This window comes from Patagioenas fasciata, chromosome 13 (assembly GCF_037038585.1).
Source record: "Patagioenas fasciata isolate bPatFas1 chromosome 13, bPatFas1.hap1, whole genome shotgun sequence".
In the NCBI taxonomy this organism is placed as follows: Eukaryota; Metazoa; Chordata; class Aves; order Columbiformes; family Columbidae; genus Patagioenas; species Patagioenas fasciata.
In genome coordinates, this window is record NC_092532.1 from 4,400,000 (window position 1) to 4,407,593 (window position 7,594).

Here is a 7,594-nt window from a genome sequence, read left to right on the forward strand (position 1 = left end):
GAACCTCCTGTGTTCCAGTTTGCACCCATTGCCCCTTGTCCTGTCACTGGTTGTCACCCAGAAGAGCCTGGCTCCATCCTCCTGACACTGCCCCTTTCCATATTGATCCCCAGGAATGAGTCCCCCCTCAGTCTCCTCTTCTCCAGCTCCAGAGCCCCAGCTCCCTCAGCCTTTCCTCACACGGGAGATGCTCCACTCCCTTCAGCATCTTGGTGGCTGCGCTGGACTCTCTCCAGCAGTTCCCTGTCCTTCTGGAACTGAGGGGCCACAACTGGACACAATATTCCAGGTGTGGTCTCCCCAGGGCAGAGCAGAGGGGCAGGAGAACCTCTCTGACCTACTGACCACCCCCTTCTAACCCACCCCAGGTACCATTGGCCTTCCTGGCCACAAGGGCCCAGTGCTGGCTCATGGTCACCCTGCTGTCCCCAGGACCCCCAGGTCCCTTTCCCCTACACTGCTCTCCAACAGCTCATTCCCCAGCTTACACTGGAACCTGGGGTTGTTCCTGCCCGGATTCAAGACTCTACACTTGCCCTTGTTCTATTTCATTACATTTCTCCCTGCCCAGTTCTCCAGCCTGTCCAGGTCTCTGGATGGCAGCACAGCTTCCAGTGTCAGCCACTCCTCCCAGCTTGGTATTATCAGCAAACCTGCTGACAGTCACTCTGTTCCCTCATCCAAGTCATTGATGAATATATTGAATAATACCGGCCCCAGCACTGACCCCTGAGGCACTGCACTGGATCCAGGTCTCAACTGGACTCTGCCCCATTGACCACGACTCTCTGGCTTCTTCCCTTCAGCCAGTTCCCAGTCCACCTCACTGCCCGGTCATCCAGACCGCACTCCCTCAGTTCAGCTGTGAGGATGCTGTGGGAGACTGTGTCAAATGCCTTACTCAATGGATTCAAGGGTCTTTGTGAATGATCTCTCATATTATATCACTCTGGTTTTATTTCTTTTTTTCTTTTTTTATTCCCTCCCCATTTGAAGCTTTGGTACTTTGCCAAGGATCAAGCAGGAAGAGAAAGGAGTTCCAAAGGAGAGAACCTTTATTCAAATATGTGCAACGATGGCAAGATAAGTACAGAATATTAATTGACCTAAATATCATGTTTTTTTCTAAATTCTGTGGAAATTGTTCCTTAATGTAGATATTAAAAATACAGGAGTATAGCATTGAATATCACTCAGATCTGTGGGAAATTTTCAGCAAACAAATCATGACCATAAGGCAGAAAGGATGTAAAAAAGCATTGTTTTCATCAATGCAAGGTGAGTTTGCAAAAAAAAGCAGATTTGGGCATTTATTATTATTTAGGCAATTGTGCAAAATGAAATATTTACACAGTTGCTAAGTTTTGCATAGAGGGTATTTTTAGATGTATTGCTCATTTTGTTTTAGCTGTATCATCCAGTTGATTCAAACTGGAGACAGAGCTGTAGGAACTGGGTAGCGTTCCCTTCAACACGAGTATCTTACACAACATAAGAATTCTTCCTACTGTTTGTAATACGTGTTCATGTTAAACAGCAAATAGGGACAGACACGGAATCCTGTTTTCTTGGTGTTTACTGGAAGCAATTGGAAAGAAAGGAGATGTTGTGGGGAGGTAAATGAATAGATGCAGTGGCTCAGCTGCTGTTCTGAGCAGGTAGAATGTGTCCGACCGTCTCAGTGATGGGGAAGGAGATCGTGTCCTTTTCCCATTGACACTCAGCACGGGCAGCTCGTTACAACCAGCAGCTATTTCAAAAAGCAGGTGAAGATTTTGATAAAGTTGCGGGAATAAAAGGCTTCTCTTTTCCAACTGAAATGCTGTATATGCTACAGAATACTTCAGTATCTTAACAACACGCAGTATGGTTTTGGGGTGGAGAGTTTAATCAGTTTACCGACTATTGCAAATCACAGCACACTGCCATAGGACAACTCTCCTTTTACAGCAGATGACTGTACCTACATCTTCTCACCTGCCCGGAATTCTTTCTTTGGATCAGGTATCATGATCGCCAACTTGTGCACTTCTTGGTGCACTGAACGTGGCTGGTTGTCAGGGCTGCTTCTGGAGCAGTCATTTCAATTTTACCTGTGGTTTGAAGGATACAAAGGGAAGACAACAAAACTAATGTGTTATTACATATCAGAGACTCCACACAGACCAACCCTTGAGACATAAATCTCAACTAAGATATTGGACTTTCATATTTTTGAGGCTCAGAAAATAATCAGGCGGGGTTTAGGGAGGGGTTTTTTCCCTTCAGTTGAAAAGAGCATCTATATACTTTGAACTGTAATAACTTCAGACATTAAAACAAACAAACAAACCAACAGCATTTAAAAGTTGCAATTAGATCTTTGATGAAAGCACTCAGGTCTAATTTATAACAACCCGAACTGAATATGAAATGGCGTTAAAAATAGTAGAGCACTTAGAAAACTGTAAAGGAATCACACAGCAAATGCAGATTTCCATAGTTCAAAAGAATGAATAAAGGTGGGGATTCACTGCCGCTGTTGCTGCTGGGACTTCATCGCCTAGAGAAGAAAGGGATGAGGACTTCCCATAGAGTTTGGGGTTCAAGGGATACGGAGAGTGCGATTTTCCATCCCTGAGTTACCATAGCACCTGGTTTCCCTGGTTACCAGTGGCCAAGGAAGGGACACTGGGGAAGCTGGAGGCTCCATCAGTTCCTTATTTATTATTTGAGGGGAAAAAAGAGAGAGAAAGAGGTCAGAGATTTTTGAGAGAATGTGAGGCTAGTGCTGGAGGATAACAGTTGGGAACAGATTTTATTTGAGACGGAATTGATAGATTTCTCCTCAGCGCAAGGAACTGAGGTGGTTGAAAGGAAAAAATTGGTTGTGATAAACAAAAATTGGGATAAAAACTGAGGAAAAGAGCCGCTGTAAAGCCGTCTTCGTCAGAGGCTGGACATAAGAACTGGGCTGTGTCAGTCCAGGTGACACCAGGTGTGATCTGAGCGGATGTTCCCTGGCTGGGGTGCAGGAGCACTGGGGGCTCCGGTCCTGGTGTGCACAGTCGCCTCTGCCCTAGGGAGCACGTTGTCCCGTTTCTTGCTCATCAACAGGGGAATGAAGTTCATAGCAATTGTGGCACTGAAAAATATTACCAGACAGCCATGCAGAGCACTTCTGAGAACATGTTTTTGGAGCTCTTTTGCCAAATTATCTCGGAACCCTGCTTCAATACTCTGCGCACCAAGGAACAATCAGTTTACATAGTGCTCAGTGGTCCAACGGCATACAAGGACTGCGATTTATTATCCTATCTGAAAAGCCACCACACTATTTAGAAAGCAGAGTTGAAGCGTTCTTAAAAACTATGGAGAAATGCATAGAAGATACAACAGAAGAGGCCTTCCAGAAACATATCCAAGCTATAGCAATTCATCGTCTAGACAAACCAAAGAAGCTGTCTGCAGAATGTGCTAAATAGTGGGGAGAAATCATTTCCCAGCAGTATAACTTTGACAGAGATAACGTTGAAGTGGCTAATCTGAAGACCCTGACCATATTATGCAGTTCTACAAGGTGCTGTTGGCAATAGATGCTCCCAGAAGACACAAGGTATCAGTACATGTCCTGGCCAGGGAAATGGATTCCTGCCCTGTTGTTGCAGAATTTCCATGCCAAAATGATGTGAACCTGGCCCCAGCACCGCCACAGCCACAGTGGGAAATATGACAGAATTCAAGCGCAGATGAGGATTTCTTTGCTAATCTTTGATCACTCGTTTGGCTGGGACTGCTGAGTGTTTCCCAAAGGGAAATTGAAAGAGATCCTTTTAGTGTTTCCTTATGGTCAACTGTAAATGGAAAAATAAATATGGCAGATTTATTTATTTTTTATCATAGTATTGTTGAGTTCCCCTTTTGCTTTTGAATTTATGTGTTTCATGTCCAGAAAGCCTTTTCACACAGAATCACAGAATCACAGAATCAACTGGGTTGGAAAAGCCCTCAGAGCTCATCCAGTCCAACCCTTGGTCCAACTCCAGTCCATTGACCAGATCATGGCACTGAGTGCCATGGCCAATCTCAGTTTACAAACCTCCATGGCCGGTGAGTCCAGCACCTCCCTGGGCAGCCATTCCAATGCTGACCACTCTCTCTGCACAGAATTGCTTTCTAATCTCCAGCCTCAATTTCCCCTGGCAGAGTTGAAGCCCCTGCCCCCTTGTCCTATTGCTGACTGCCTGGGAGAAGAGCCCAATCCCCCCTGGCTAGAACTGCCCTTCAGGTCGTTCTAGAGAGTGCTGAGCTCACCTCTAAGCCTCCTCTGCTCCAGACTGAACAAGCCCAGCTCCCTCAGCCTCTCCCCATAGGGCTTGTGTTCAAGTCCCTTCCCCAGTCTTGTTGCTCTTCTCTGGACCCGCTCCAGCACTTCAATCTCTTTCCTGACCTGAGGGCCCAGAACTGAACACAATACTCCAGGTGTGGTCTCCCCAGTGCAGAGCACAGGGGAAGGATCACTGCCCTTGTCCTGCTGACCACGCTGGTTTGGATACAGGACAGGATCCCATTGGCCTTCTTGGCCACCTGGGCACACTGTTGGCTCCTGTTGAGCTTCCTGTCCATTAGTCCCCCCAGGTCCCTTTCTGCCTGACTGCTCTCCAGCCACTCTGTGCCAGCCTGGAGCGCTGCAGGGGGTTGTTGTGGCCAAAGTGCAGGACCTGGCACTTGGCCTTGTTGAACTTCATCCCATATTGAGCACTGTAACAAGTACTCAAACCAATGAACATCCCTATGCTTCTCTTTTGGTATTTAGTGGAAAGCAAAGAAAGGATTTTGTCCCTAGAAAGTGAATCAGAAAGAGAGAGAAGAAAAACTGCAGCAAGTCCATCTCTTTGTCTGCCTCGGTCTGAGTCACAGGTCTCCGTGATTCCTTCTCCTCCTGAGGATGATGAAGAGAAGACAATGATGACCCACTCTTAAGTGGTTCTGGCGATGTTTCCAAAGATCCCTCAGACCCATTGGCACTTGAGCAGAGCTTAGATTTCCAGGGAGGAATTATTCAGGCGTGGAGAATTTTTTGACACCTTTACATTAGTAAAATAGCTTTTGGACTTTTTAATATTCTTATTCCACAAAGACCTGCTCGTGCCAGGGAAAATCCTAACAGCAAATTCCCACAAATGCGGGGGCGTCTCTGCTGCACTAGTTCCAGTGTCAGGAACAGCTTAAATGGAAACACATTTCTCCTCATGGTTTAACCATGGCACACATAGTTATTTGATTCTCTCATATCTGTGGCAAATTACAGATACTTGACTGGACCGGCTCCTCCCTGTCCTTATATCAAGAGTGTAGATAGGCTTAAATATAAGAATACTACACGTTATTGTGCGTAAAGTCCTGTTTATGGCTGAAATAGTAAATCAATCTTTAATATGCTCTTTTAGTTCTTTCCATGCAGGCCAGATGGTGGGAAGCAGATGATTTTACTAGCCAGAGAATTTTAAGCAGGTGATTGCAATGTTGTTAGTAAATGCACCATTTTGTCGTATTTTGTTACCGGGCTTGTTGATGGTTCATTCAGTCCAAGTTTGGTAAGTAAGGTTTTTGAAGGTTTACTTAATAATTTTATTTTCAAGATTATTTAAAATGTCAAAAAGACACTGCATTGCATGTCTTTGAAGGAAAAGACTTGGAAGGAGGGAAGGAGGGAAGGAGGGAAGGAGGGAAGGAGGGAAGGAAGGAAGGAAGGAAGGAAGGAAGGAAGGAAGGAAGGAAGGAAGGAAGGAAGGAAGGAAGGAAGGAAGGGGAAGAGGAGAGGAGAGAGGAGAAATAGAAAGAGAAAGAGAAAGAGAAAGAGAAAGAGAAAGAGAGAGGAAAGAGAGGAGACAGCCCTTAAATTCATTGTTTCAAATGGGCTCTGGATTTCACCTTTAAGTTCAAGGTTCCAGGTTCTCAATGGTGTGATGAATTTAATACCCTTAGGACTTCAGTAGCCTACAGAACAACTTCAGTCACAAAAGTGCTTCTGTAGTGCTGTTATACTACTCTAACTGGGCTTATTAATAACTAATAAGTTACTAACTACCATTAATTTAGATTAGAAAGACTGTAACTCTGTAAGACTTTGGTAGACTTACTTGTGTGCAGGTTTTTTGATAGAGTATATGAAGGCAGGATGAGGTTTTGCATTTTGATTCTTCAGATTTATTGTGCTCATATTCTCTTGTATTTGCCAGCATAACTCAAAATACTTTTAATGTGCTTCCAAACATGGGTTGAAATTCCGAAATGCTCTCAATTTTTCTTATTTATTAGATTTCTCCCCACCCTATGCTTTCAAAAGGGTATTTCTGTTTTGATCCCTATTTGCATGAGCACGATGTCAAATGTACACGTGCAAATTGGGGTTTACAGCTGCATGTGATCACAAATGCAGTCAGGTTTTGCAATAGCTGCAATGCAAACACAAACTAGACACAGTATTGTCAAGATTCTCAATCGCGTGACGCAAATAAGAACTTCATAAAAGCTTTGGAAGAAGGTGTTGAAGGTGAACCCTCCTGGCCCTGTGGGCAGCACGGTAGAATGAACAACATGGGAGCTGGAAAATCCCAGAGGTCTGGACCAGCACCACAGGCTGATCAAAGGACAGGGCCTGTTGGTCACACACGCAGGTTCGTTATTCCCCAAATGCCTGTTGTGTGCAGGAAGAACTCGGGTCTGATTTGGTTGATATAGGCACCAGTTAACTTCCAGTTAATATATTAACTACATCACCTCTCTGATATGACTCTCTTGCTAAATATTATTCCTTCCATGCTGCTGAAAAATACTCCATTCAAAATGTAACTTATTTAACATCTAATATCTGTAGGTTATGTCTTCCTTGGTGGAAAGTTTTTTCCCTGTATTTTTCTTTCAATGTCCAGTCAAGTTTAAAAAGAAAATAATTCATAATTACTTAACACAGTATACAGTTTTCTAGAAAAATTGTCACCGAAAAATAGATTATACATTGGAAAGGACAGTCTTTTAGAATTCAGTCCAAAGGCTGCCACTGTTTTGTTTTTGCTACTTGTGCATAAATACTAATTTAATGTTATTAATTTAATTTTCTCTTCTGTTTTGCTGACATATTCCAAAAATCTCCATCGGAAGAATGTGCTATGTTGACCTTACCCTTACTCGCTACATTTTACAAGCGCACTGGTCATCAATTCCCTGGAAAAGGATGTCGTTGCCAGTAATCATTGTTCAGTGTAACCCCAAATATCCCATACGTGGCAATAAAGTTTACCTCTTCAGGGGAGCAAAAGCAAGAGAATCTGGGGTTCTGAACCGATGGGTCAGCAAAGGGGGACAATGCTGATGTCACCCCTTCCCCCAGATGTGAGGGGAGACCTTCTCGCTGTCTGCAACTGCCTGAAAGGAGCTTGGAGCACGTTCGGTCTCTTGTCCCAAGGAACAAGCACCAGGAGCAGAGGAAACGGCCTCAAGTCGCACCAGGGGAGGTTGAGGTTGGATCTGGGGAACAATTTCTTCCCCAAAGGGCTGTGGGGCATTGGAACAGGCTGCCCAGGGCAGTGCTGGAGTCACCAGCCCTGGAGGG